At 39.5% G+C, this 22,702-nt stretch overlaps 1 long non-coding RNA gene across 1 annotated transcript; it reads right to left on the bottom strand.

The window, feature by feature from the left end:
• Positions 1-1,041: 1,041 nt before the first annotated feature.
• LOC126474951 (uncharacterized) lies at positions 1,042-22,465 on the bottom strand. The gene is made up of 2 exons (XR_007586610.1): positions 22,217-22,465; positions 1,042-1,213 (listed from the first exon to the last, which is right to left on the bottom strand). It is a non-coding gene; the product is annotated as an uncharacterized LOC126474951 (long non-coding RNA).
• Positions 22,466-22,702: the final 237 nt, after the last annotated feature.

The following is a 22,702-nucleotide window of genomic DNA, read 5'->3' as shown; positions in this document are numbered from 1 at the left end:
CCAGTTAATATTTCTGTGGAATATTACATCTAATGTTGGGTTTTATCTTTTCATACGTATATGCCCTTCTGAATTGATGACATTTTTTTGAATATGAAACTTCCTGTTAGATTAATATTGTGCACTGAACTGGGAATCAACCATGGGAAATTTGCCCATTGTGGGGAAAACCCGTCCCAAATGAACTACTGCAGCACGATTCATGAGCTGTATTCATAGCTTCGTTTTTGCCAGCACTTATATCCTACTTTCCAAACTTCACAGAAGCTCTACCACATACCTTGATGAGTAGCACTTCCTGAGGAAACAAAATTGTGGAGAAACAGCTTAGCCTCATCCCATGGGATGATTCAAGAATGAATATTTCATTCTGCAGTGGTGGAGTAGGCACTGTTTTGAAACATTATGGCAAATAATGCTGTGTGATGCATCAGCATTCAAACTGCCCTCACAGCTGCAAGGCCTTGAGTTGAGCTGGAGAGCTCAGTTGGTAAGAGCATTGCCCATAACAGCAAGGTTCTGGGTTTGAGTCCCAGTCTGACACTAATTAAAACTGCCAGCAAGCTTCAGATGAGTGTAAACACCTCTGCACAGCAAAATATTTCTTTCTGGTACTATACGTCACCTCCAGTTCCTGCAGTCACATTACTATTGGGGCTCGTTTCATTTAAGAATTTCTTCAGCATGGACAGATGAGAATCTGAAGAACTGACTACAGTTAACAGCTAGATATCTGAGACTCCCACTCCCAAACCGATAATTTTCCTTTCGTCAACTTACATTCGTCCTTTTACGGAACTATATTGCTTTCTTTTAGTCCGCTAAATCTCCTCTTCTTGAATGAATATGTTCAGCAATCACAAGAAAACATTTTGTATATTTGTTTCCCTATGTCCCTGCTATTGTTTTGTGATTCCAAGATGAAAGTTAGTTAATGGGTATCCTATGCAACGGCATGTCACATCCTTGCTGAAAATAGGAAATTTTGTCTTTGGGTGGACTGAAAGGTAGGTAGTTGATGTTTATATGGAGGGGGCTTTTTTTTCTTTTTTTTTCTTTTTTTTACTGCTCCACTTCTTAACCACGATTACCAATCGTGTGACGACTTTAGTGTGCGAACGGCACACGAGACATGCTATCAACAGCATTCCTCCCTCCTGCCTTGCCCAATGACGACTGAGGTCGAATGCTCTGTTGCTCCAGTAGAGGTAACCTAGAAAACAAAACAAAAAAGAAATATTGTTAGGAAGCTGGGACAAAAAAGACGTAAGTACGACAAGCAACTTAACATCTGGTCAGCTTTAATCAGCATTGTTTAGAGTTAGTGATAAATTACGTCGAAATCATCAGTACTGCTTTAATGAAAAAGAGTAAACCATTCCTAGGATGTCTACAGGAGTTTGAACTTAACGGTAAGCATGCTGAGGGAAATAGTTGATGCTTTTCCTGGAAAGCTACTGAGCGAATGCTTGGTTCCTGTTCCATGTAAAGACGCATATAGGTGGTGTGAGATACCTACAAAGTTAGTTAAGAAACAAGGTTTTAATTTTATCTGTGTACTGTGATTAACACCACCATTAACACTAGTAAAAAATTTAAAAAACATAGATAACACTCACAACAGGAACTCAAACTGCCGCTAACCTTCGTTGCCTATGCACAGGAATACTATGACACATAAATACTTGTTTTGTAAATAAAACTGCCTTTTCCTGCTGCTAGTTACTTTATTTATCCCATACGCGTTTCGCCTTCTCCTGTTCTAAGGCATCATCAGTGGGACATATAACGATACAGTTTTGTTAGTTTTAGATTATTAAACAGTTCACTGTATCGTTATACGCTTGCTGCGGAGGATGGCCACACAAACGAACTTGTTGCTACGACACACGTTTTCATCTTGTACTGGTATGTTGCACACAACTCGTTGGTTCGCCGAAAGTTCCTTTGAATACTTTGTGCACTAATGGTGACAAAACAGTAATTATAATATAATGAAGTATGGTTATTAGTAAAAGTTACGTAAATCTCTTGTTATAATATGTTCTCGTATTTTTAATTAAAGCTATTAATATATAACGCTGTTATCTTCAGTAGTTAAACAAGTACGTCTTTGTAACCTATAAACGAGCAGTGTGTCTTTAATTGTCAAAAAAGTATATAAAAGCAAGCATTTAATCTTACTCAATGCGATTTCGACCAAACTGAAAATTACTGGAAGCCATAGCAGACAATAGGAACACTATAGGCCCAAATCGATCCACTTACTTACGCTATTAAGCAGTCAAATTATGTACTACCATTGTCACGTTATGTAAAAGTGCTTATATGACCTGTTATTGGCAACTAGCGCATTAGAGGGTACAATGATAGTCTCAATAAACTACCACCGCCATCATTATATCGTACGTCTCGCAGCCCTTCTGATGTGGCACTTCAATCGGTAGCAGCGAGGCGGTAATACATCTAACAAAGAATTTATGTATTGCGAAAATTCGTTAGCGTTCTATAGCACTTCACCCAGTGAGCCTATACAAAGGGTGATTCAAAAGGTCGGGCACATGTAACAGGATCTGAAAGAGGAGTCAAAATACGACTACTTCGGAACAGGAATTTATGGTCTTGAAACTACTTCTGAGCCAGCGAAAAAGCTTCATAATGTCAAGAACAACAACGAAAATCCATGCATATGAGATTGAAGCTCAGCAAAACAATGTGCCATTTACTCAACAATGTTGCAGTACACAGAAGGTGCTCAAAATACCTACCACCACATTCAATACAGACGGAACATCTCCGCAGAAAATTCTAGCGCGCTCTACCAAGTACACCAGGTATTGCACCTAAGCGCTGGACATATCTTGGTGAGATGTGTTTCTTCGTCGGAAACGTGTTACGAGCACGAGGCGTCTGATATGGTTAGGGGGAGCGAGATGGCCGTGCTTTTGTACCTCCCACTCCGATCCAACGTGTGAGATGACAGTGAGTACGTCACATACTTGCACAGAAAGGTGAGCAAGGCTGTATCTAGAAGCATTCAACAATATGTCCACTGAAACAGTATACTATCTCTGAAGGCATGTGTGCACTGATTGTCCTTGTTCCTGACATCCCATAGCTCTCACTGGCTCAGGATTACTCCAACTCCAAGACCATAAGTTTCTATTCCAGAGTTTTTCTACTTCGACTCCTCTTTCAGCTCCTTCAATTTGTGCGCAACGTTTGTTTCTTATTCTTCTGTATTCCTACTCCGCTGAGTTCGTATTTCCAATCCGTATTGCCACAATTAGACTAACAATAACATACGTTTAGCTCTTAGTACTGCAGAGAAAAAGGCTCCAGTCTTCCTTGTTCGTGGTTTAAATGACACGAATGGAACTGCCAATAAATGCTTGTGCTGAGAAAAAAATCTAAATTTCTGTCGTGCAGAGGGAATAGTGAGGCCACCACAAAAACTGAAAAATAAAACTTCTCTACGAGGTTACTCGCCATCAAAACGTCGTCTTCTCGTCTGCATACACTCGCTGTAACGTGCTCGCTGTAATGAGTGTAAAACCACCGGAAACAGACTAGACTGTTTTGTACAGCAGGTCGGACGCTTAGGAGATAGTAACTGTCTAGTTTTTTTGTCGTTTTTCTGAAAACGTTACACGCATTTACACTGTAGCGTTATATAGACTTTCGTAACTGTAATCGAGGCATTCGCATAGATGAGCGAGTTTGTTCGGATAGCTCATAGAACAAAAACCTGGTAGTCAACATCAGAAATCACGGATTCGTATATCCTTACCGTCTCCCCTTCATAAATAACTTTCTGTCACCCCATTTATAATTTGCCCCAGATGGACAGAATCTTAATAGACCTAATAACAAATTTAAAATGTTTTATTGTAGTAACAATAATTCGTTCACATCATTCCTTTGTACGTCATTTAATCGTAATTTATCTCCCGAAAATGGGAGAATTAGAAGTATTACTCAATTTAAGAAAGATAATAGCAATAAAATCACAATTTTGTAAATGCCACACTTTACACGATATAGAATAAAGGTGTGCACACAGAATTATCAGTATTTCACGATGCATTACGCCTGTGAACACAGGTTCTCAGACTTGTTTGGCTACCCAAACGCGTATATGGGTGGGAATTGTGCATATTTTATTTGTTTCTGCCTGTTTTCCGGAAAGTAAGTTGTTCTGTTACAAAATTTTTTGTTGTCTGTCTTGACTAATTCAGCTTTTTTTAAATGATCTGTTTCGGATGAGCATAACCATCCTCTGATCTACAAACAACTAATCAACACATATTCAAGAAAACGTACCTGGCTGTATTCGTTACAAGATGAACCCGTCCAACTTACCAGATAAATTTACTTTCTAAGTCACAGAATAAAACAGCGGTTTAGTACAACCCATGTAACTCATTTAGCACGTAAGGCAACTGTCAACTTGTGGCTGCGGGGCATTTGTCACACATAAATGAAAAATATACACCACACAGAATAATTTTTTTTTTAATGTTCAAATGTGTGTGAAATCTTATGGGACTTAACTGCTAAGGTCATCAAGTCCCTGTAGCTTACACACTACTTAACCTAAATTATCCTAAGGACACACACACACACCCATGCCCGAGGGAGGACTCGAACCTCCTCCGGGATTAGCCGCACAGTCCATGACTGCAGCGCCTCAGACCGCTCGGCTAAATCCGCGCGGTGAATAATTTTTTTTGCTCGTTGAGAAAACATTTCTTGCAAATACTGAACTAAAACTTGTGGTTTGTAAAGGGTAAGAAACATAATAAAAGCATCAGCAAAATATGTAATGTAAGTGTTAGACAGCGCCCGTATCCACGGCATTGCAGAAGGCTTGTCTTCGTCGCGGAGTATGCAAGGGGCTCGCCTGCGCGGGCCCTTTGCCGAGACTGTTGGGCTCGCGGCGAACCGCCGCAGCAGCGACCACAAGAGGGTGCATTCCGCCACGAACGGAGGGCAGCAGCAACGTCATTTATACGGGCGTCGTCCGCCATTCGAACTACATATTTTTGTGCCGATCTTATCCCTTTCAACCTCGAGGGAAAATTTTTTAACCTTTATCTAAAATGTACCAATTTCCATACTTATGACCTCAGATGCAAATACCGATAAAATTCTCGTGCTACTCGAAACAGAAACATGTATAACATCCAACTGGCACTTCTGTCATTTCCTATAGAACGTGCGGACTCCGAACGATATAGCCTACAGGCTGTTTGTTTTAACTTGAGAAAACTCAGTATCTCGAAAATGATGAACAGCACGTAAAAAATATTCTAGGTTAAAAATTAATAGTAGTAATGCGGACTATCTGTCTGTGCTACAACTGGCCACCTCCTGCCACCCTTCCTGGGTACCCCCCCAACACACACACACACACACACACACACACACACACACACACACACACACACACACACACACACGTGCGCTGATTCTACGTCAAAAAATACGTACGTTTTACTCAAACCATTGTTTAACACTCGTATGATATGGCGCTATGATCGACAAGTATCAAGTGTACCTGTTTTTGCGATTAAGAACCGACGCATTTGAATCAATTTCATTTACGGTGTAAGCTGTGCGTTCTAGCTGTTGTTACTGACGTTCAAACATTACCAGAGTGTGTCAAATGTGATTGTACAGTACAAATAATACGGACAGACATGACATTTCTGGCAAATAAACTACTCGAATGGTAACGTAGTTTTTTGCTCCCTACGGTGTTGATTGTGGTGAGTCCCCAGACCATCGGAATGCTTGATTCCGGTGGCCGCCTTCAAACAGCGCCACCAGGGTGGCTGATTTCGGTGAGTGTTACCACCCAACCGCTCGCTCTCGCTCTCGCTCTGCCCGCTACGTGGCTATACGAGCAATACAGACTAAACCACTGTAATAAGGTAAAATGTCCAAGAAGCGATTGAGACAGGCGCACCTGACATGGATACTCACCAGAATCAAGCACCCCGAAGGTGCGATGCGAGAAGACTCACCGAAATCGAGCACGCCAACGGTGAAAGGCAAGCGGACTCGCCGAAATCAAGCATCCTGATGGGAACATTCACTTAGTTGTTTCTAGATCACGCTAACAGTTAACCATACTGTATCAAATTTGCAACATTAGAATAAATTCCAAATATACGTATCAACTGTTACAACACAAAGAATCACATTTAAAAGAAAGATAGAATCAAATGTGTCGTTTTTTTTCTTAATAACAGCAAAAACAGGCAGTTACAGCGCCATCTACCATGAATGGGAAACTATGGTTTGTGTAAACCGTCCACATTCTTTGGCTTGCAATTCAAATATGGAATGAAAATGGCGTTTCCCCTTCGAAAATACAAAGTTGATCCCGACCACGACGGAGGCGTGGTTAATAGGTGGCCAGTTGTAGTGCAGACGGATGTCCCCTTTACTGTAACTTTTCGCCTCGAACATCTTTTTTCCGTACGATGCGTCGTTTTCGAGATATTTCGCTTTCTCAAGTTAAAGAAAAACACACTGTGTATCGATCGCGCGACTCTCGTGGCAGCAAATATGGGTTTATTTTGGCGACTAGAGCGACGACGAAAGGCGCACCGTTCGCTAAGTTGACACCAACTACAATGGACTATTCTGCGTGCTGTACACGCCGCCAGAAACCTCCCGCAACCCGAGTACACTGCAGATATTTCTCCGAGGAATATTGGGAGAAACGTTGAATTTTCTCACGCAACAGCAAACCGTTGAAGTACAGGTACTTCAACGGTTACAGTTCGTCCTTGTCTCCCAGTCGGCACTCTCTCAGTAAACGATTTGACAGATTTTCATAAACGCTCTATATCCCTGAGTGGACAGACCGATCATTCAAGAAGACGAAGTCAAAGGAATGATTTACAAATTTATGTCAGAATCCTCCTTCCTTCAAGGTGTTGTACGACTTATGGGGAGTTGGAACGCCCTATCCCGACAGTGTTAATGACTTGACTTCCCTCTATTTAAGGAACCCCTGTAACCACTGACATGAAACTCTTACAGAACATTAAACTGTTTGTTCCGAGTCTACTGAACTACAGTAATTGCATTTCAGCCACTGCTTTCGGAAATACAATTTTTAATCACACGGTTAAAATTCTGTGTAATTTTTTGTACGCTATCCTAAATAATTTCAATTATACATAACATTATGTTGTTCTTTTAGTCCTGTAGACTCAGGATACGTATGTTATCACTCCCTGAAAATTTGAACACACTACTGGAAGTGGTTTCTGAGATTAAGGGGAAAATGCAACAGAAAATGTAAATTTTCTGGAACGGCTTCTAAAGTTTCAAAAGACTGTAACTCAATACACGCTTAATTTTTTATTTTTAGTCACTCAGAAGCACCCTGCACCATACTGTATATCACCCTCGTGATCTTTTTCCAAGTTTTTTCCTTCTTTTCTTCTTTCTGGACTCCTTAGTGGCCAACTGTGCTTCATACTCTGCTTTATAAATGCGAACCTTGTCCATCCGTTCAAGTGCTCTGTGCAGTTTGCTCCAGGATATTCAAATCTGCTGTAGCACATTCACCCTACCAATGCTGCCATCATTAAAAGCAATACGAGCATCACTGACCCCCCACTTTAGTGTCTTCATTGCAACAAAAACATTTTTTGGTAAGCGAGTCCATGTACGATTATTGAACGACTCACTGGGATTTTAAGTCGAGCCATACAGACACTTCTTCAGTAATTCGGATTTGCCATGCCTCTGTAAATAAGTTTTGTGATATCCATGACTGCTGCTGGGATGGAATGTTTATGGCTGTATGAACTGTTTGAGTACTGGGCATTGCGGTAATTGCACCATGAATCAAGTCCAGGAAGGCAAAGGTGGTGTACTGGTTTTTCCATCAGCTGACAGTCTGTGGAAGACGGTAGCCCATACTGCCTGCTTCATTTTCAACAAATCCTCCGTATTATTTCTAATGGCCATCCCATAATACTGCTGTAGTTCATCAATAATTTTGTCTGTCAGCCTGCCTCTTATGGTTTTACAATCAGAAAGTTTCTTGAGCTTCTTTATACTACGAAACGATACGATACTGTTTTTGACCGTGCTACCAATACAAACACGTAATTTAACCTTTATAACACAGCAATCCACAGCCTTGTATATAAATAATTACCGATTTTATAAGCTCTTGTTAACATTTTCAACCGGTGCTATCAGTTTATCCGGAAAATTGCTAATTTTAAAATGAGATAATCCGAAAATGTGAAAAAAAATTCCGGTAATAACTCCCGTTAAAGCCATCTACTATAACTTTGGTGCCTGGTCAAAATGAACTACTTCATGAGAGAGACTGAAGGAGACTAACTATGAAGCACTTCCGACATTCCTTTCCAGTGCCTCTGAAGACCTACGTGTTCAAATGCGTTAGTAGTGGTCGTCTTTTTCTTGTATTTCCGAGTAGGTATATACTAGTCCTCTATTTCAACTATCTTGTTTTGTCCACCGACAGGAACACTGTCATTTCTGACCATCACATAGCAGTCTCCTGGACATAACCCATAGTAGTTACAACGGTGCTTGTCGATAATTCACTTTCGGAAGCGGTCGTTTTTAGGTTATAGTCTCTTGCTCAATACGAGACTAAAATAATGCTCTTTTCGATGATCAACTAACATATGTCGAACTATGTGTTTTTCCGGATCGATGCCCTTCTCTGACGCCGCGCGCAGTACAACTGAAATGCAGAAACCAGCGTCGACACCTTTCTTGCGAAGTTCCATACAGCTGCCTCTACGACAATTCGCAAAATTCCTGAAATCCATATTCCCAACAGAAATACAGATTGCGCAGCACAAAATCGAGGAATCAAGTTTCGACAGGTAAGACTATCGGGACGCTAAAAAAAATCGCTTCCTATTCACAATGCTAAACGTTACATGATGTTCCCTTTGCAGCTCACCAGACATTTTCAGTACCTCCCACCACGACAACCGTGCGTTCGATGTATATCGTTCGGAGCCGTGCGTTCGATACGCAGCGTTTCTTGGTAATTACCGTTATGCACCTTTCTTGCCTCCTTTATTTAGGCGCATAATATACGTTAAATGTAACACCGCAGTCTAAAATTATGCATAAATCGCCTTAAACTAACGAAACACAGTAAAATGCATTGTGTTTACCTCCATCTTCTCGTTGAAGTTTGAAATGATCTGTTGCGCTCTGCTGGTCGCAAAGTGAAACAGAACAGCTGCCAAACGGAAGCCGGTAACTCGCACAATCGCTGCAGTCTGCAGTGATGCAATAGAGCCGCGGCAAATTAAAACCCACGCCCGCACGATCGTGCAGGCCAGGGCGGAAAGGGATAAATGCGTTTTACCCTTGAGTTACCGCAAGTTTTAATCCATTATTTTCAAGAAAAATACGGTCGATCAGTGTAACTTTTTACTAGTCATGGTATCTTGTACACGTCATCACTTTTGATTCCAATGACTGCTGCTCTGCCTACTTGCATTATTTTGTAGTAAAAGTAACACTTCTGTTACCTCTGATTTCTAGTTAGTATTTCATTTGTCTTTCCAACTCCCTACAAGGTCTTAGGTTTGTGATTATCATTTAATTGTGTTGGCTGTGAAGAGATCTTCCGGCGACAGTAATTTCAGTTGAACGATGTCAGGTCGATACAAATATTTTGATAGTTTAAAGAAAATCTGCAGTGCTAAATTAACGCTGTTTTCACTTCTTATTAACACCTGATTCTGCTTTCTGGCACTATTTAAATTTACCCAGAGCATTCGACGCAGAAAAATTGTTGGTTTCTTTAAGACTGGCCTAAAGTTATCCTGAATGACAGTGTAACTTTATACCAGCATTAAAATTGTAATTATTCTCTGATAGGGCAGTTAGTATACGTTTTCACTTTTCCGAAAACTCTGGAACAACAGATGTAAAATGTTACAATGACAGTTTCGACGTGTAGCTTGTATCTTATTTTCGTCTTCTATTTTCAAAAAATGGTAAAAAGTGCTATACAATTACTCCAATTGACTGTAATCCCAGGAAACAATAATTATGTAGCGGAAAATACATTTTTCAGTCTACCGGAGCCACATGCTGACAGGTGCCTTGCGGGCTAAATGAATATTGTGGGCTGTACTAAACCACTATTTTACTGTGACAAAGCACGTAAATTTAGTTAAACTGGACGGGTTACTCTTGTAACCGGAAAAGTCACGCATGTTCTGGAACATTTGATGTTGGATGGTATGGTATGGTGTAAGAAGAACGATGTATTTTGTAGACTACATATTGGTTGGTTACTTTGGTTTTATCTACATATCTGAGGATACTCCATGTTGATCAGACACCAATCAGCCAGTGAAAGAAGTGAAGCAATCACGATGAACAATAAAAACTGTCTTAGACGCAGTGATTACGGATCTTTCTCGAGGACGTTATGTCAGTTTTTGCAGATTTTCTGTTACATTTTCTTAGAGAGTAATGTTTCCGTTTCTGTCTACCTTACTCATCCTCCTGTCATCTACCGGATCTGCCAGTGAGCTGACGAAGCGCGTCGAATTTGTTGTTGACAGGTGCGACTAGCCTCCGAATCGGCGCTTTTTCCTGACTGAAATGTTTCCAGCGGCCAGTCAGTTGGCCAGCCCATCCACGTGGGCAAGGAAATGAAAAGTATCCTCTGTTGACAAAGCTCGTGCATTTCTAGGAATCCTCCCGATTTTCCATGATATTTACTTTTCACGCTACTTTATTCTCCGAAAGCTAAATGAAAAATGTGGAAATTCATGTATATAAAAATATAACTCGTTCTCCTACAATGGAATTGGGTGCTGGGAGTGGTCATGACACTCACGATGCCGCCTTGTATCGGCGGCTGGTACAGCACTGGAACCTGTACTTGAGGTGTACACCGAGGGAGACTGCGGACAGAGAAGACCTAAGGATGCGACTGTACCGGCACATCCCTGGCAGCAACACAACGCGCAACGTACGCGCCATAACTCAGCCAAATAATGATCTGTTGCCGGCTGCGACTGCCGCTGCTGCCGCCGCTGATATTGTTACCGCGGCGAGCCGGGCCTCTGCCGCGTAAAACTTTCAATCTAATAAACGCCGGCGGGGCCGCAAGCGGGCGACACTGCCGCTCGCGGCAAATATTAATTGCATTAGCCTCCAGAAAGGAAGCGTAATGCTGACCTTTAGGAGGCATCTGGCCAGATTGCGGTCGTGTAAGCGAACGGCGACAGCTCCGAAGGGTCGCCCCAACTTCATTCTGCCTTACCAGTTTGCTGCAATGTTCAGTGGTTGCGAAACTCTTGGGAGAGTCCAGTGCCGTTCGCATCGGGGTTTTTTTCTTGTATTCACCGATAAGACGATAGTCCAGTATTTGACGCTAGAGTAAAATTACGTTTCACAAGAGTTTATAGCCATAAAACCTGAAGAGCTACACGCATTAGGGACACTCCCTTACAGAAACTTGGTGATCGTCTTGTACATTATTTTTAATTGTGTATCTCAGACCCAGATCACTGAAATTTTCATTGCCGGGCGACTTATTACCACCACCATTAGATGATCTGTATAAAAAGAAACAGTAAATTAATAGGGAACTTACTGACAAATCAAGCTAATTCCTATACCTAACTATACATTACAGAGCAACTCGTCAACGTAAAGGGCCCGTTGAGGCTCACAATAATTGTGAACATATCAAGCGCTCTGTTTATTCGAACTGAAAACTACCGTTAACTAAATGATAATATGAACATAGTAAATCTAAAAACACGCATATAAGGTGGAAAAAAATATTCAAAATACGAAACGGATTGCGAGAGAAAACCTTCTCAAAGAAAAAAAAAATCAGAGGGTTTCGTACGAAACTTAGTTGCGGATATAAATAATAATTATAATTTTAATAATAATATTTCTTGCGGCTCAATGGCCTAGTGCAAGTCTATTTGGATACCACTTCAACGACTTCCGTGTCCCTACGGGGACCTTCAGTTTAAAATTGAATCCGAACCATGATTGTGTTCTGATTGGCGACTCCTCATTCGTCGGGAGGAGGAGGCTAGATTAAAACGAAGACTGAAAAACCCGTGGTCCGAACGAGATTCGATCCGACGACTTCTTAGCTTCCGGGCACGCACTTCACCTCTAGAGCAACAGGACCGACATTAGTATACATAGTGCATCTACAGGTTCTAATGAGCGTGTTTGCGAGTACCATAATATGTGGCGCATATGACCGCATCTTTTGACTGCACTGATTTAGCTTACCCCTTTTTTTTACGCTGCTATAGGGCCGTAGACATTAGTACATGACAAATTTCAACTTGATACCCATGGCAGTTCCTGAGGAAATGTGATCTAAACGGACGGACGGACGGACAGACAGACAGAGCGAATAGAAAGAAATATTATGTTATAAAAATACACATCAATTTTAGGATTTTTTTTCCTCTACTTACATTATGAGACCTTGTTTGCTGCCAAATCTCATGATGCTAGGCCAATGGGAAGTACCTACAGGTTCTGACAGGTGAGCTCGCGAGTATCACAGTATGTGACACATGGCAGTACCTTTGGAAGGTTTTACACTGCCAAGGGACTGTACATTTTGGTATGTGGAATATATTTCAGTTTGATTCCCGTATCTGTTCAGGAGGAAAAGAGGTCTCAACAGTCGGACTGACAGACAATTAAGCGATCCTATAACCGGTCCGTTTCTATAGATTGTGGCGCCAATCCTACAAACGGCTTAACTACTGGTGTGGACAAGCTGGACATACACTAGAAGCAAAATCGATTATGCTCGCTTGCAGAAGCAATCCGCAAGTGGCGAACTTTTAACTGGCGTTCGCAAAAGTACAGCCAGAAAGCAACAATTGCTACATGAAACTACTATTAGACAACTGCGAGCCGACAAAAAAGGTACCCCAGCAAAGGAACATGCAAATTACGGGGAGAATAAATTTAACAACCAGAAAATATATGGACAAAGTATTTTTTGCTAGTTTTCAATCTGAAAACTCTTAATCAAATTTATCTGTAAATATTTTCAGTCATATTTGCGATATACGAGATTCCAATTCTATACTATTATGTGTAATCCGACCAAAATTACTTGATAGTTGACGTCTGTCACTTCTTACTGTGTTGCCACGTCCGTTGCTACCTCTCGGTTATAGGTAACACACAAACATAGCGGGTGACTTTACAAATACTGTCAATGTGTAACTGGGAGCAATGTTGGGACTGGCTGCCGTGAGGTATGTCGGAAATGGAACATGCTCTGCCGACGTGATTTTAACTGACCCATGACAACTGCGACAGATGACTGGTATTGTAGCCTTGACTTTAAACTCATTTCCTAACCTAACCACGGCCTCGTGATGTGCTCCCTACCCGAAAAAACGGCTATCAACAATTTGCGGCAGAACTAAAATCACAATCGCTTCGTTCTTTCGTTACTGGTTAACCGTAAACCACCCTCACACGTTACGCAGGATGCCGTGTTACCAACGATGACAGTCCTGGTTGGCACTTCGCTTCAGATATAGGCGACAGAAGCAGATTCGAAACGAAAACCGAATTATAGGAAGAAACATAAGAGCAAATAAAAAGTCAATACGATGATGAAAATGATGCGGCAAAGTATTAGAAAAAATCATTTAAACCAATTAACTGACAAAAAAAATTATAAGCAAGTCTGTTGATTAGATGTAGAAAAATACACAATTTCACTGCAATTGACGAGATACGAACCTTCGTCTTCCTATACGTCAGGTTTATACGCTAACCACAACGCTACGCCATAATACTGCAAAATGAATTTATGACGCTAGTGTCCCATCGTGTGTGTGTGTGTGTGTGTGTGTGTGTGTGTGTGTGTGTGTGTGTGTGTGTGTGTGAAATACGAAATAACCCGGATTCGGGATACAAACACATCAAAGAAGAGAGCCGGACAAGGAACTGAAAGTAACTAATTGTTGTGGCAGTTTGGCAATTGCGTACAGTTCGAGCGGTACGTTAAGCGCTCAGATTGGGGGAAACAAGCTACAACGCGGGATGTGTCAACTATTAAGTAATTTTAATCGGACTTGAATTACCTGTAGCCCGCAGTTTCAACAGAACGTTGTGTGTCTTCTGTGGGCCTGTTACGTTGACGAGTTACATAGTACCGTATTTAGTACTTTCAGGGCCTTATCGTGTAGTTTCTCTTTTTTTCTCTCATAAAGCTCAGTACAGTGAAACAGTGATAAGCTTGGACACAACTGTACTTCACTAGGTCTTGTTTCACGTCATCCTTACAATCTGAATACATTACATCTGGTTGTTACGAGGAAATGAGACAATCGAAATTTTAAAAATGCTCTCCCCAACATCAAACTTAATCGCCACGACAGTCCTGCAATTGTTCCTGACAAAGACGGTGGATGACTTAATCGAAACCTCGAGATTTTACTCTGATCTGACATGGCAAATAAACCAAGAATGTTTTACACAATGCTCTCCCTATTTATCTCCCAGAGGTTAAAGAATAAATTAAACTTGATACAAGCGAAACTAGCTTCCTAAAATTCACACACCAGTAGCAAATGCGGTATTATTTTGTACAGTCACAAGGATGTATAACAAAGGAACAACGTAAAACCAGCTATCTAAAAGCTGATTCAACAGTTTCCTCGCACTGTAGTCTTAACAGCTGCTTATCAAATGGGATGTTCGTTGCAGGATTTCAATTCTAAATGCGGTGTAATGTCGCATTTGTTCATATCACATGTTTTGGCACACGTTTCAGATTCACTGGCAGAAAAAAACAATCGTTTTATTCTCGTCTTAATCAACGAGACTTTAAACTGCATTACTGAAACAACTAAACTACATCATTTTGAAACAGCTTCCTTTTCAGGCTTTTTATAGAAAATTACAGGCACAGGTTGTCGTAAATTACGACAAGATGTCTCCTGCTTCAATGAAAAAACAAATATGCTAAATGTCGCTTCCTTAGACTTCTGTTTGCATCTCAAACAAATGGAAATAGAGAGCACAATAAAACAGTCAAGCGGCATTTGTTCACTAAGTGAGCTTTCTGTTACGCGCGTAGTAGCAATACGTATGAAGAACCCACTGTCGTCTTCCCGTCACGTAGATGAATTTCGTGTCAAAATGAATATGGCATTACATCAGCTTAAGTGACAGAACTACTTCCTCCGAACTGATGGGTTTAGGCCACGAAGAACACAAGTTTTCTTCGCCCTGGCGGCTCATCAGCTTTTACACTCGTCCTATATGAGAATACAGTGAGTTCGATATCTCCCTTCTTGGAGAGTTTAAGACAACCGAGGTGAAGGGCACTATGGTGTACAGATACACGGTGAGATTAGATTGTAAATTGTGCTCTATCAAAGTTTGCTGATAACTATGTGTGTGTCTGTTTCCAGTTGCACTTTATGAGCAAGAAAGTTACTTTAAACATTAGCAACATATTTGACAACACACACACACACACACACACACACACACACACACACACACAAATTCAGTAAACCATAAGGTCAGGTTTAACTATTACTGTCAGAATATGACTTTTGTAAAGGATGACTTCGCTGTTAAGCACAATAGCAAAATGTCTGCTTCCTCATAACACAGTATTGGAAACAGATTTCCGATGCTAACAACATCAGATATACAGAATTTCCAACTATTAAAGTATCAAAAACAAATAGTCCTCTTGTAACTGAAAATTCATGTACTACATGAGACACTCAATAGCTGGTTCATCAAGATGTTTACACATTCATTTAACCCACTTATGTTTTTGCTGATTTAGAACCTTGCAGCCCAAGAAAAATTGCAGTAGTCTTGGTATTGAAGCTTGAATAAATTTATCTTCATACAGCGATTAGTCACATTTTACAATCTTAAAATAAATAAAAATCAATTGCTTCCATATGACATCATGCTAGAATTGCCCAAATTGAAACTCAAAACAAAAATGTGTAAAACACTTTTCTCTTGCCTTGATACATTATTATTGTGGCTGGCTCGACAGCTAAATGTGAGTCTATAAATAAAAAAACCCAGGTTTAAACTTCAGTTCATTTTGAGTTTTTTCAACACTTCTTGATCAGGCAGTGATTTGGACAAGAGACAAATGCAAAGTTGCATGATGCTTGGAGTAGACATTAAGCTTTCCTCCTCCTGCCCCCCCCTCCCCCCCCCCCCCCCCCCCCCCGGGGAAGGAAATGGAATGCGAGGCACATTACCTCCAATAGTGACATGTATAAATACAGTTCTGTAGTGTTCAAATCAATCTTTGAGTTGAGAAGAACTTTACATAAGTATTATTAAGCATACGTTATGTTTCAGCAGTCTTTAATAAATTGCAAGCTTTGAAGAAAGTGCTACAAGAATAAGAGGTGTGATGACTGTTACTAGAAATGGATTTTACGTATTTATCACCACCTGATGGTCTTCGTGGAATCCTAATAATTTCTACCCATCAAAATATCCTGCAGTCCCACTCATCAAATTATCTATTTCTGTAATTAGAAATATGACCATATGATTGATTAGCCCCAAGTGGAACTGATCATTTCATACAAAAGTATGACAGCTGCAACCTCTGAGAGGATGAAATAGAACTAGTACACAAGATTATGGAAGGTTTCAGTTCAATGGTTTGATAGAAAAAATTACAGTCCTTCAGCAAGAAAGATTTGTTTGTATAATAAAAACTGAGTAACAAAGCTCCATTTGCAGCAGCAATTTATTTGTCATGAATGATTTAAACCTTTTTGAAGTTTATCAACAATCCACAACTACCAGTCCTAGAATTGTGCATAACCTTTCAAAATTCGTATCATGTTGGACCTACATGGTGTAATAAATATGTAAAAAATGAGGAGAGACAGCCACTAACCAGCAACTGATAGAGCACAGACGCACCTAAAATCTCACAGAAAATTGCACTTACTAACCAGTTATTGCTCTTTGTATCAGGTGGACCACTCTGAAGCTAGGGCAGTTTTCTGTGCTGTTACAAGTGTCTGTGTGCTTCCCATCAATCAGCTGCAGGTCTGTGGCTGACTTTACTCCTTTTATTTTGTGGAAGTGGTGTCCCATTCCTTCAGGATATCTCAAAAAAATCCTTCTTGCATCACAGCTGCGCATAGTAAAATGCAGCATATAGTCAACAGTAAATGCATTTCTATAGTCAATCAGTCTTCATACACTGTCACACCAACATTCCACCATTCTGAATGGAATGCACTTTGTTGTACACAGAGTACACTCCATACAGAAAGATGGGATCTGTTTATGACTGTGTATCAAGACTAGTTAACTGTAATACATTTTCCTATCGACAGCAACAATCCAAGATAATTTTATATTATTCGATGACACAGTAACAACACTACCATACACATCACTGTAAATAATTTTATGATGCCTAGAGATCATCTGATGATCAATACTAGTAGTTAGTATTTCACCAGCAGCTCTCGGTGTTTCTGCTATATTACTTTTCTATTTCAAATAGCTTCATTTTGTTTATTGTTTGCAGTCTCAAATATCCATTCTCATAATACTTCCCATATACCGTTAGCAGCATAAATAATTACAGGGTTTTATTGGGCTACTGCAATGATTCCAACATAAATGGCAGACACTCTAAGGAAACACCTCATACTTAATGAAACTTTACTTTTTAACTTATTTAATGGATACTACCACCACCCCTACCCCCCCATCACCTACTCTCATTACTTTTAATATATTTTTGGAAATTGGTGGTAAGGTCTTATGGGACAAACCTGCTGAGGTCATCACTCCTTAAGCTCACCCACTACCTACTCTAACTTAAACCAACTTACAGTAAGGACAACACACACACCCATGCCCACGGCCGAGGGAGGACTCTGAACTCCAACGGGGGGAGCCGCACAGATCTTGACAAGGCGCGTCGGACAGTGGGGTTTAATATCTGTCTTAGTGGAATCTATTCAGGGTTGAAAACAACTATTTCTGCATCCCAGTGCACAGTCATTTGGTGTTTAGAGAGATACTTATTATTACTGGAAAAAAATATCACTAAAATCAAGGTTGTAATGTATGTGCAAAGAATCCAGCTCACGGGATGCAGAAAGAATGGATCAAAACAAGCCAGATTGAAATATTTTTGAGAAACAACATTACTAGACTCAACTGGTAGAAAGAAAAGACTTTAGGGAATTAGTATCACCAAATTTATGAGAGCAAGATGCAGTCACATAATTTGCAAAAGCATACTGTCTCAAAAAAGAAAGCATCCACAGTACAGGAAAGAATACTGATATAATGACCACAAGTAATTCACTAGCAAAAAAATTTTTACCCTGACACTATTACTAAACTTAAAGGTGACAAAAGTGTGCTAACTACAAACACAAGATCTGCAATAAACATCACTCGATAACCATACAGCAAAATCGCTTCTGATAATTAGTATGCACCACAAAACAAATACTGATAACTGCCTTTGCCTATCAAGAACAAAGTAACTGAAGCTTCATGGAAAGATCACAAATATTCCACACACAAGAATGTCAAAACTAATGCTCCCACTCAAACAACGGGTATTTAAAAAAACATACACATATCTAACTTTATTCGACTATCTTTACAGCACAATGAGTGGTTACCTTGCCTTCGAGTTCAGGTTACAGCATAAGTTAATGAAAGTTTTCTCAGTTAAAAAAAAAGAGGTCTGAGATTTAATACATGACTAGTTATAAAAATTACATAAGGCTGTGGGTTGCTGTTGATCAATTTACTTTTCTCAGAGTACTGCAGACAAGGCATCACAGTCTTAATTGGAAAGAAAATAATTTCATTGGCAAAACTACTGGCTTATGAGCCACCCCGCACAACTTGAAGGTGCTTACTAATTTGTTGACAGGTACAACATGTTTACTACATTTCCCCTACTGCAAATTCTAAGAAAATCTTAATGACTGATCTCTGTGGTAGTTGTGAGAGGGGGAGGTGGAGGGGGACAGAGGGAGGGAGGGACGGAAGGCATCATCGTTAACCAATACTAACCTCCATGTGAGTCATTGCCTTTCTAATTTTTTGTTTGTTTCTTGTTACAAAAAAGAGCATAGATAGTAATTTGGAATAAATACTTCTCAACCTAGATAAGAACAGATTGTTGTGGCAGCAAGCAACTGTGAAAACAAGAAAAAGGCGGAGGTGGGGAGGAAGAGGAGAAAATGTTAACTATCTTGTTTTTGTCAACAGTTCACAAAATAAGTTCCATTAAGCACCTGATTTCACTATCCTGCAACAAAGAAAGACTAACCATTCATTAACATGCATAATTTTTTTTTTAATACCAATACTCAGCTAAATGATAAAGTAAAACTGAAACACAACCAGAAATTCTAGGTAGTGTTCATCGGCCACCACCTCCCAATGAAAACAGAAGTGGCTATTCGAAAAACTACTTATGTAGTGCAAAAGTTGCACATCAGTAATTGTTGTATAAAATCTGGGCTGGGCGGTATATAGTTGTATCAAAATCTTTATACTAGCACCGTAACACCAGGTTGTCACTTTAAGCACTGTAACAAATATAGTCCATATTTCTCTTACATTATCAGAAATGAGAGAGACTGTTGTGGATTTAGAAAATTTCATGGTTTTAAAAATAGCCATGGAACAGAAACTAAGCATACAACTGTTTTGCTGATTTTACTGAATATGGACCAAGTGGTAACTAACATACGTGCTTTATGATGAGTAAACATGAGGAAATGAATTGGTGGTTGTGTGATAGCCTCAGAATGTACTTATGGAACTGAAATGCAGACATAGGCCTTGTATTTCACATTAAGTAAAAATGACAGCCATGAAGTTTTCCCACACCAAATTACTACAAACCTTACTTAAAAAAATAATGAAAGTTTGGTGCATTTCTACTTTCTTTACTTCTTGGCACATCGTCAACAACTTCAGCAGGGACAATTCAAGCCTAATACAGATACCCGATGAAGTAATAAAGGGATATATAAAAACTGTTAATACAAATTTAAAAAGGCTCTTATTGGATGTTTCACACTGAGTCTCCGTATGTGCAACACAGAACATGTTTATACATGTCAATGACAAAATGAAAGTTGGAATGTTTTAGAACAAATGCATTGCAAAAGATGTTCAAAGATGATTACACTTGGGCACTGACGTTTAACAAGTACGTAGAGAACTTGATGACATACTGCACTACTACCAGGAAGTTTCAAGACTGAATTTAATAATACACTGGTGTTATCTTGATTCACAACAAAAAGTTTTGAAAGCGCAACAGGTTACATAAATAAACAAGTAGGACACTGACAGTTTTTCTCATGGTGTTAAATTATTTATGACTGCAAGAGAAGCCAAACAGATTGACTACTATACCGAAGGAAAATTCAGTAAAATAAAGTAACAATTTATGATTGCTGGCTAGTACTTCCTCAACTTATTCCTCTCCACCTTGAGAAAGTAACCGCTTGTTCGAAAAGGTAGCAACTGTCTAACTTTTAACATCATGTAGGTCTATCAGCAGTACTACACATCATGCCACCTGACAGTAAGTAATGGCCAGCAATTCTGTCCCATAATTTACAATTAACATAACAGAATTATACAATGGGAATGCTATATTATCTTTGAGTAATGTTATCCTGACTCTTTGAGAACCAAGGTATAATCACACATTAAGGTCAACGGTTCCACACAAATGTGTGAAGATGAATTACGAAACAAATTTTCACTGGTTTTACACTGTAAACCAATATTTACTTTCAACACACTGAATATAAAATAGTTTATTAAGCTACTGTTCTTTCAAATTAAGTGAACCTTTTCATGTAATAAAAGTACAATATCATGCAGCAGTAGTTTCACCATTATTATTAAAACATTGCTTTATACAACCTACCCCTAAATCATGCAATAAAAGCAACAACCAAAGGAGTACCCAACCTATACAATAAGAATTGGGAAGCTAACAATGTTTCAATACACACAGTTTTCTCTGTATTTTTCTCTCTGAGTTAGAAAAGCCTTCTTTTATTATATTTATTTTATGGCTACCAAGAAATATATGTTTGCCATTTAAAGTTTGTGGAAATTGATTGCAATCGGAGGAAATTCCACCTCCCTCTTTTTAATGTGAACCTAGTACTGAGGTCTCTCTCTCTCTCTCTCTCTCTCTCTCTCTCTCTCTCTCTCTCTCTCTCTCTCTCTCTCACACACACACACACACACACACACACACACACACACACACACACACACACACACACACACACACCAAGTACATGCCAATTTGAGAAATAAATGCATGAAAATAGGCAATTTCTTCGGGCCTACTGAATAGACATTTTACTGTGAAAGTTAGGTACTTACAAATTAAAACATCACAAGCAGAATTATTTAAGTTAATGCTCAAGTTTCAGTCTGCAAACTATGCTCCAAAAAATGTGCACAACACAATGATAGCATTTTGCCTACCACAGTAGTAATCTGTTGCAGTTCCTGTAAGGCAAATGAATATTTAACTTTCCCTCCCAATTCTATTCGACTACATAGTTTTTAAGCATGAAGGAAATTCACTGAGACTTGTAAGATGTGTAGGCCATAAAATTCAACCACAAGGGAAGTGAAATACGTAACTGCAAAAGAGTTCTATGTAACTGTTCTATATATATAAAACTGTTCATTCAGTGATAATACCAAACCGCCAATATAATTATAAAAACATAACATGAGCACTTATTATACAAAGAAATCCTTTATTACATACCACAAACGCCATAAACAATAACTCTCCACCTGGCTAGCTAATATTATGTTCTCAATTGATACTTCATGCAACTGCATGTAAACGAAATGACTGGCTACTAAAGAGACACTTCCTTGTCCCTACAATCTTAGAGTTTACATGAAAAAAAAAAAAAAACTGCCGTTAATATAGTTCTTGTTATTTCAATATTCACGAATACCAACTCTATTAATCTACTACGTAAACAACTTTGTGCGATTCCTGACGCAACTGCTTACGGTTTCATCTCGCCACACATTTATCCAAATGTTTATTTACAAAAATATCATTCTGAAGGAAAAAACATAAAAGTTAATCGCTTTTACTTACAGTTTTCTTGAGTACATACGATGTTCAGTACAGGAGAGTCCACACTCTTCACGAAATACGTAGCGAAACTAACCTCACAATAGTTACCAAGGTGTTCATAAAATAACTAAATGGCAGCACAGCTTTGTATTTTACGCAAGAGGCATACCTTTCTTACTTAATAACTTCACAGTCATACAATGACATGTAGGAAGAAAAACACGCATGTAAGAAGACGCTATCGATCAGTTGAAATAACAAAGCACGGCCATTTTGCTTACCCATGATTCTTTCTCTGGCGGTGTGACATGCGCAGCCAGCTCTCAATTAATACGTGAATAAATAAATGATAACAATAAAAATATCCCTGTCTCATTTGACTACATATCTGCCAATATATGAGCTTTGCTACCTCGTTGTTGAACACCCAATGCTACCACACACGCAGCACTCACAATGTCCGCCGCTTCCTAAGCGACCCCAGTCAGCTGTGCAGCGGAGCGTTTT

This window comes from Schistocerca serialis, chromosome 4 (genome assembly GCF_023864345.2).
Source record: "Schistocerca serialis cubense isolate TAMUIC-IGC-003099 chromosome 4, iqSchSeri2.2, whole genome shotgun sequence".
Lineage (NCBI taxonomy): Eukaryota > Metazoa > Arthropoda > Insecta > Orthoptera > Acrididae > Schistocerca > Schistocerca serialis.
The sequence above is the reverse complement of the archived record's forward strand: the minus strand, read 5'-3'. Positions and strand labels throughout refer to the sequence as shown.